Raw genomic sequence first — 8722 nt, 5'->3', positions numbered from 1 at the left:
TGCTGCCCTTCTGCCCCTGCCCACGTGTGCACACCCGTCTCTTGAGGAGTTTGGCGCCTCTCCCTGGAGACAAGCTCCTGGGGGTGAGGGGACCTCCACACACCAAAGACCAACAACGGTGAGCATAGCCTGGCCCCAGAGTAGGGGCCAGAGTGGGTTGAATGACAACAAAATTGAATGACAGAGTCTTTTGTCGTTCCTGGAGTTTTGTTGCATTGGAAAATATGCATTCCTACAACAGGAAATATGGTAATTTAGCACCCAGAAATATTTTGGTTTTGCAGAGATTTATGGGGTAAGTTTATGGGAAGGAGACTAGGCACTGGTACAGAAGCACTGGGCTGGGGGAGGGAGCTGAGTACCGTCTTGAGGGGTAAGGGGCTGACTCTGGCATCACGCCAAGAGGACAAGATTAGAACTCGTCAACGCAGAGGATACGGGGCTTTCGCGTCATCCCGGGGAAGTTTACCCAGTGACTGCTGTCCAGCAGAGGAGCAGGCTGCCTCGTGAGGTACTGAGCTCTCAGATACTGGAGGCATTCAAGCAGATGTTGAGGTTCTGCTTTAAGGAATGCAGGTGAGAAACTAGATACCATGAGTTGCCAGGCCCTCACCTCCAGCCCAGTGACCCCAAGAGTCTAGGATTCTTCTGAGCTGAGATCGAAGTGAGAGTATATGTAGTATCAGTGTGTGGCAGGGAGTCGGGATGGGTTAAACCAGGAGGCTCCCCTGGACCAGGAGAGCGTAGGGCCAGTTCACATCTCGAGTTCAGTTTCCCACTACCCCTCCCCCCTCCCCCAGCCTGTGTCACCCTCCCCCTGTCAGCGGGGAAAGCACCTGCCTAAAAGCGCCACAGCGAGCCGTGCTCCTACAGCTTCCCGGGCTCGGGGAGAGAAGCTGGACCCTCGCCAGCGTCCCGCCAGCTCCCCCACCGTGGCAAGTGAAATTACCAGCTTCATACCGCAGATCTATTTAAATCAGGCTTTCACGTCTGATGGATTTAAAAATATGCTAGAAGTCAGCATCTTGAATACAAGAAACACAAACAAGCAGATGAGGCTGCGTTTTCCTTCCTCTGTGCCAGCCCCGCCCTCTTTCCTTCCTCCCCCTCTCCTGCGCCCTCCCAGAGCAGTTTTCATTCATGAGGCCCGTTTCCCCCCTCCCCCCCTCCCCTGCTCTCAATGGCATGGAAGTCTGCAGCCTGAGCGGTGTCTGGGCGCCCCTGGGATCTGGGTTCCCTCCTCAGCTCGTGGGAGATAAGGGAGACCACCCCCACGGGCATGCGGGGCGCCCTCACTCCCAGCTCAATCCCTGCCTGGCCAGGGGCTCATCTGCATTGGCCGTTGTGTGCAAATGCAGTGCCAGGCTGACCCCAGAGCCGGGCTCACCAAGCCCCGCTCCTGTCCCAGGTGAGGAGACCGCAGCCCACTTCCCTGGCGGCCACGGCCAGCCTTCCCAATTCTCCGCATCCCGTTTTCCAGGAAGGCTGCTCTCTCCAGAGCCCCACAGCTCCCGATAAGCCACCCGTGAACACCTCACAGGCTGCTGTCGCAGCAGGGGTCACAGTCTGTGCCCAGATATTCTGGAGCCTCGGCCCTCTGTGGTTGATCTAACCCAATTTCCTCCTGCTGTAATTTAAGCCACATTCCCTCTAATCTCTGAGCGACATCGCCCTGAGGCTTGATGAGCCCACCCCGCAGCCCGTCCTCCACGTACAGGTAGGTGGCCAGGATTGCAGGGATTACAGTGGTAGAATCTGGAGAGCTGCTTCCCCATAAGCGACCCACCTACCGCTCCAGCCCAGTTGCACAAGGAAGCTGAGGCTTCCAACTTGAGGTTCTCAATTCTGGACGCGCCCACTGAGTGACCTGGGGAGTTTTTCTTTATTTTTACTATTTATTTATTTTTGTTTATTCTCCTTTTACTTGTTTTATTTATTTTGTTATTTTAAAAAGTAATTTTAAAATAATAATTTTTTAAGAGATAATAATATTGTGTTTCTTTTGGGGGGGGTTATTGTTTGGTATCTGTTTAGTGTTTGAAAGTGTTCCTTTAATTTTGTTATTTTACCGATAATACACTGGTGGATTATTTCTCTCAACACACTTGGTTGGTAAGTACTAAGAAAAAAAAAAAATCAATCCTTGTATTATTGGACTCCCCGCCCACCAAGAAATTCTTATTTAATGAGAAGTTAAAAGACCTTGTAAAAAATTGTTTACTATTACCAATATTAACAATGGCATGGAGTAATAGAAAGTGAAAAACCCACCCGTGTGTGAACTTGTCCTCAGATGTGCTCTTGCGTGCCTCTGCGTCTCCACCCACAATCTTCCCTCGGTCTGGATTCCTTAAGAGCATTTCAAAGGTTTGCCTCTGTCCACACAGCTGGTCGTGAGCGAAGCAGGGCCCCAGTGCTGCAGACCCTCTAGTTACCAGGCCTGGACAGAGGTCAGTGCAGGTGAGCCCTACACTCAGGGGAAGAGCTGAGGCTCAGGTGCTGTACCCTGTCATCCTAGGTCCGTTGGTCTATAGCACATACCCGGGCGCGCGTGCACACACACACAAACACACGAATCCACACACTCCACCTATTCCAGTTTCATCCCTGACTCCCTTCCCAATCGTCCTGCTATTACCCGCCAGGGTTCTTGGCCTCCTGAAATCAATCGAAATTGACCAGAGGCCAGACAGGAAATTCAGGCAAGGCTTTACTGGGGCCCCTGCTGCAGCAGCGGGGAGGGAGAGCAAGCGGCAGGTTCTCTGGCTTTGCTCTGTCCCCGATGGGGGGCAAGCCCGTTTCTTATATAGGGTGAGGGTAGGGGTGTGTCCAGGGGTCAGGCCAGAGGGGTGGGTGGCTTAGGTGTTTTGCCCACCCCTTAGGTGGAGGTGTGTGCAGGGGGCGTGCAAAGTACCCTGCTTTTGCTCCAGGCTCTTCAAAAGTGGCCGTTGGGTTTTTTGGTTTCTTTGTATCTTTTGGTCCAGAATCTGCCCCAGCTGAGCATGCACTGGTTATTTTTAGTCCGGTACAGTTTCTTTGTATTTTGTTGCTTAAGGAGAGGTATGTCCAGGTGCAAGCGTTGCAGCAAAGGGTCCCAGGTCCCAGCCTGTCTCACTACCATGCTGGTGTGTGCAAAGAATGTCACCTGCCATCTCAGTGAACAAAGGATGTTGCGGCCATAAAGCTATCAGCCACTGCAGCCCCGCTGAGGGGATCTCAGGAGGGAGGAAGACAGGACACTGGTCTTACGTAGTTAACTTACATGTCAAAGGAGTGATTTCAGTGACCCCAGACTCTCGCATCTTCCCATACATAGAAAAGCACTAAATTCATTAACTTGAGATGTCTGGTTTTGTTTTTTCTGCTTTTTTTTTTTTAGTTAGCAGTAATCTTTTGATGTTCCGGTACCTGGTTTGGGGGTTTGTTTTGCAAAACTTCTTATATATCCTAGCTTCTGCCTGACCTCTTCGGAGCCGTCCCTCAGAGCCATCTGAGAGGCTGTGTCCGGGGCTTCAGTCCTCAGTAAGTCTGCCGAATAAAACATAATTCTCAACTTTTAGGTCGTGCTTTCTTTTTTTCAGTTGACAGTGGCTCGAACTACTTTCCATGAAACTTTGCATACGTGCCATCCTGCCAAGCAATACGCTACCCAGGGGCTCAGAGCCAGTGAAGGAGCTACTAGCAGAGAGAGGGCTGGAAGTGAGAGAGTCTGTGCAGGTGCTGGCGGAGGGGAGACGTGAGCAGGCTGAAGTTGCCCCTGGGTTTGCAGGGGGAGGATGGGTAGAGGCAGCCGGGTTTTAACACAGGATTTAATCAGGGTCTGAGGACTGAAGGCTAAGGGGAAGCCCCGAGGCAGAGATGCGAGGGGAGCAGCCCAGCTGGCAGGAAGAGGAAGCCGTTTGGGGTCCAGCAGGGCTGGTGCAAGGCTCGTGGGCTCGGGCAGAGCGAGGGAGGAGGGCTCTGGGGCGGGGGACGTAAGCAGAGGAGGCCGGAACTGAAGAGCTTCCCCGGACCAGAGGCTTTTAAATATCACCCGCCGGTGACAAGGCGCCACTGGAGGGTTTCGGCAGGGGAGCGGAGCTCAGATTTGCCACCGTGCTCGAAGAGGGGGGAGTGGAAGGATGAGGGCAAGACTGGAGGCCGGAAGACAAGGTAGCATCTGTCACCCCGGTCCCGGAACACGACAGTGAGAGAGGCCAGGTGTGGTGAGGAGAGGGGAGGAAGGAAAACCTCAGATCCAACCAACCTCAGCTCTGGCCGTGGTCCACATGTGTCCCCTAGCCGCCGAGAGCTGTCAGCCTCGGCCTTCCCAGGGTCCATGTTACTTTAAGTCATTAAATCTCCAACTTAGTTGAATTTTTACTTGACGTCTCTCCAACTAAATCCAGAGAGCCTTAGCAAAGGGGATTTCTCAGAATGAAGCTGGGCTTAGGGATTACACACTGCAGACCTCAAGCCAGAAAAATTAAATTGTGTATCACCCACTGCTTGGAATTCCGCAGGCCATGGTTCCCTCCGATCATGGGTAATCAAACCCAGCTGTGGTCTGTGGATGGAAGAGAATAACAGAAAACCCACAAGTACCTGGCACTTTGGAGTTTACAAGTCTCTTCTGTGACACCCTCTGCGGACCGTTTTCTCTCTGTGGAAGCATGAGGAGCTCCTCCAGAGCGCGGCTGGGACTCATCCAACCCAGGACCTTAGGTCCGGGGCCAGATCGCTGTTTAGATGTGATCGCAGCTACCGGTCGTCTCTGCCAGGCCTCCCCTGATCCCCGATGCCTGCCCAGCCCTACTTCCCCCTCCGGCCCCCTCACCTGCTGCAGAAGCCCACCTCTCCAAAGGCCCACTCGTTAGGAACACGGTAGAAGTGATGCGTGAAGGGAATCTAAGCAGAGATAATCAATAGGCAATATTAGCAGAGCTGAGTGAACACCCCGCTGGGTGAGCGTCACCCAGCCCCGGCCAGCTGGCAGCCGTAGCCTTAATTCCATTTCCGCTCAGTTATTCAAATGATTTTCCAAGAGACAGTCCCAGCTCAGCAGAGTCACAGACTAATGATAACGGAGCCGAGAGCCCGGAGGGACCCGGCAGCCTGGTCCCCACCGTCCACTCGGCTGCACGTTGGCAAAGTCGCCGTGATGTGTGCTGCAGTCCTGGCGGGAACTTGTCGCCCCCCTCGAGCCTTTATTTCTCGCCCTGACCCCTGACGGCCCAGCAGCCGTTCTACTCTCCCCACAGAAGAGTCTGGGGCAGGATCTCCTTGGAAGACTCTGAGTCCAGGGTCACAAAATAAGAAGCATAGAGTCGCAGGAGCAGGAAATCACAGCTTCCTCAGCTGGGTGGAGGCCTGGAGATGGTTCTAGGCTGGCACCTTCCTTTCATAGGTGAGAACAAACACGGAGGCCTAGCAGGGATGGTTCTGACCTCAAGGCCACGCGGCAGGTAGGTTCCCAGAGCTGGAGCAACGGGTGCTGGCAACTGACGGCAGCATCGTGGCCATAAGCCGTCATCGGCTCATTTGGCAAATATTCCCCGGCTCCTAGGAGACCTATGATGGGCGGGGTCTGTACTCGACACAACGCAAACACAAGTGAGATACAAACCTGCCCTCCAGGAGATCACCATCGAGGGAGGCACAAAAACAGACGCTGACAGTACAGCAGGGTACCACGCCTGGGCACGCATCCGCCCAGAGATGCAGGGAGCCAGGCGGGGCTCCGCGGGGCTGTGTGTCCCAGCCCTGGAGGGGCTCAACTGGACCCGGGTCAGAGCCACAGCCACAGCCACAGTCATGAGAGCAAACCCACGCCAGCTCCCCTCGTCCCGGCCACGGGTCCCGCTCGGCTCCACCACCGTCCTCTGAGGAAGGTGACAGGTTACCGCCAGTGTGCAGGTAGAGAAAACAGGGGTGGAGAGGCTGCAGGTCACGCCGCCAGGAGGTTACGGGAGAATCGGGGTTTGAGTGCGACCGGTCCTCCAGCCCGGGGCGTGCGCTCCACTGTGCCTCAGGCTCCTCCCACGCGAGGGGCCGCGGGAGCCTCCCACCACGTGGCGGGTGGCGGGAGTCCCATTTAACAGCTTGAGGTCCCCCAAGCCCTGGCCCTGCCCTGACTTCCCACCCTGTCTCTAATCCGGGCGTCCTCAAGCTTCCTTCAGGATCGTTTCCAGGCAACGGCGGATCGTGTGCCCTGTCCCTTTGGCCCCAGGTAGCAAAGCACTCTGACCCACCGTGGGCAGAGGCTTTGCCTGGAGGGGCTTCTCCCTCCCAGGGGCGCCTGCGCATTCTTGCCTGGGACCCTCAGGTCTGAGAATAGGGAGCTACCGTCTCACTGTGCAGGATGCACATCTAACCCTCGCAACAGCCGGGACAGAGGTGTGGCCGTGATGCCACCTGACAGGAAGGTTCCACACAGGAACGAGCAATTCCAGTACCTCGCTGCGGGGCTCGGCCATTGGCTGGAGGAGCCAGGCTACAGCCCCAGGCCTGTTGAGGCTGGCTGGAGTTCAAGGTGTCATCCATGACTGTGAAGCTGAGTGGGAGCCTGAGAAGCCTGTGTCTTTGGCTTCAAGCTCCATCCAACCGAGCTAAGCAGCTGAGGCCAGAAAGCAACTGTCATAACATCAGAAACCCGCTACGACCCATGGAGACTCTGAAAGATGCTTCAGGAACACGCTCTGCGAGTGGAAAGCTATACCGAGCATCACGGTCCCCTGGAAACAGCCGCCGGGGGCTTGAAGGCAGCAGAACTATCCCGGCACACACGTCAGCCTGGTGCGGACCCTATGCTCCCTCCTGCCTCCCAGACAATTACATCCCCCGAGCCGTCCCTGTGGGAAGCACAGTACGACCCGACACCGGAAAGGAAGAGGCAAACGATCTCAGAGCTGCACAGATTTTGCCCCTTTGCGCTTCCCTGTGGGGGAGAGGCAGCCGTCTGAACTCCAGCCATTTTCCACACCAGCATCCAGAGAAGCCTCCTCTCCATCCTCCACCCCGGGCTCCTAGGGGTTCTGCCGGGTGTACTTTGCATGTACATTTTCTGTGGCTGATTTTCTGAAATAGGCAATAAGTTACGTCTATCGCCATGTTCCAGGGGAAGCGACTGCCAAACTGAGTTCATTAGCTTGAGAGCATGTGTGGCCTGCATACCTTGCCCTGTCACTTTCCTGATTAAAGCTCCAGTGTCTTCTCAGCGGCCGAGGAAAAAGTCTGCTTGACACGGCCACAGGCTCTCGACCGCGGACCCCGGCTGCCTCCCAGGCCTCCCTTCTGCCCGTTCCCCCAGCCCCGGCCTTTTCCTTTCCTCTGCTCTTCTTTTCACACGTGCCTCCCTGTGTGGACACCTGCCGTCTCTGCCTACGCATCCCCTACCTCTCTCTCTCCCTTACTCTCCCCTCCTCTTCTGCTTTTTCAAGTTTCCGTTTAAAGTCATATCTTCAGAGAGGCTCTCTTGACCCCCTAACAGTCTCTGCTCCCTCGTAACATGTGTCACTCCAGTGGAGCGTCTGTCCCTGGCGTCTGCTTTGCTCTCTGCTCTATCCCCTGTGCCTGGCATAGTGTCTGCTACCCAGGAGGGACCGAGACAAGTTTATGGAATGAGGACATTGGAAGAGGCTCCTCACGTAGCTCTCCTGGGTCCAACTGGGACCAGAACCGGAGCCACCAGGTTGAGGGTGGCTCAGCACCCAGACCTAAGCTGGGAGCCACCTCCGGGTGACAGGTGACAGGTGGGAGTGTGTCCTCCCCCCGCCGGGTAGGTCTTCCACGTTTGCTGATCACCCAGGAGTCCTAGGCCACACCTTCCTTCCTGCATAGGTGTTCTCCTGGGGGACGTGCTCCTGGCCCTGAGCACGGAGAAGGGCCCCCTTGTTCAGTTCTCCTCCCGACTCACCACGCCGTAGCGGCACGTGCCTCTGTCACTGTAGCGACGATTTATGACAGTGGAGCGTTGGCCGGTTATTTCCTGGAGCATTTCCGTGGCTGTTGCTACAGTCAAGATGGGTTTGACTGGTCTTACTGGTCCCCGCCTCCTCTCTCTTGCTGGTTCCCAGAATGTAGAGTGAGTCTCTCACTCTGGCCATCAAAGAGAATAGGTGTCCCCATTATAGAAACTGAATATGTTATTGACCCCAACCAAACATGACTTTTCCCGGGAAAAGCAGTGTGAGTTGAATTCCAAGGTGAAGTGAAGGCTGCAGATTCCTACTGCGTTTCTCCAGGATGCAGCTCAAGCCCCCAGGCCAGCTGGGTCTCAAAGGTCACCAGGAGGTCCTTAGAAGTGCAGGTAGAGAGAGCCACAAGGGAAGGCCCTGCCCAGAGCACCCCAGGTGGGGCTGTGGCATCTCAGTAATTGAGGAGCTCTTCATTCTAACGGGAGGCCACACGTGCCTTGGTGCCAGGCGGTCGCCGCCTGCCAAAGGGCTGGGTGACAAACGTCAGGACCTCAGCAAGCCACGTGGGAAGCCTTTAACGAGCTAATGAGCAGAGCCGCAAAGCAGGCCACTCCTGCCCAAGGCTTTTGGCAAAACTCTGCGCGTGTGTCGCCTGCAGTGCTGTCCCCGGACGCTGGGCCTCAGCCTGCGGCCCCCGGGCCTAGCCAGCTGCTGACCGTGGGTGGCAGTGCCCGCCGCTCCTCCGGGACCTTCAGAGGCCCACGGGCCTCAGGCGCTGGCACCCAGCCGTGCTTCTCAATGACGGGGCTGGAATGCAGGCAGAAACG

This window comes from Kogia breviceps, chromosome 12 (assembly GCF_026419965.1).
Source record: "Kogia breviceps isolate mKogBre1 chromosome 12, mKogBre1 haplotype 1, whole genome shotgun sequence".
In the NCBI taxonomy this organism is placed as follows: Eukaryota; Metazoa; Chordata; class Mammalia; order Artiodactyla; family Physeteridae; genus Kogia; species Kogia breviceps.
Note: the sequence above shows the minus strand (reverse complement) of the source record.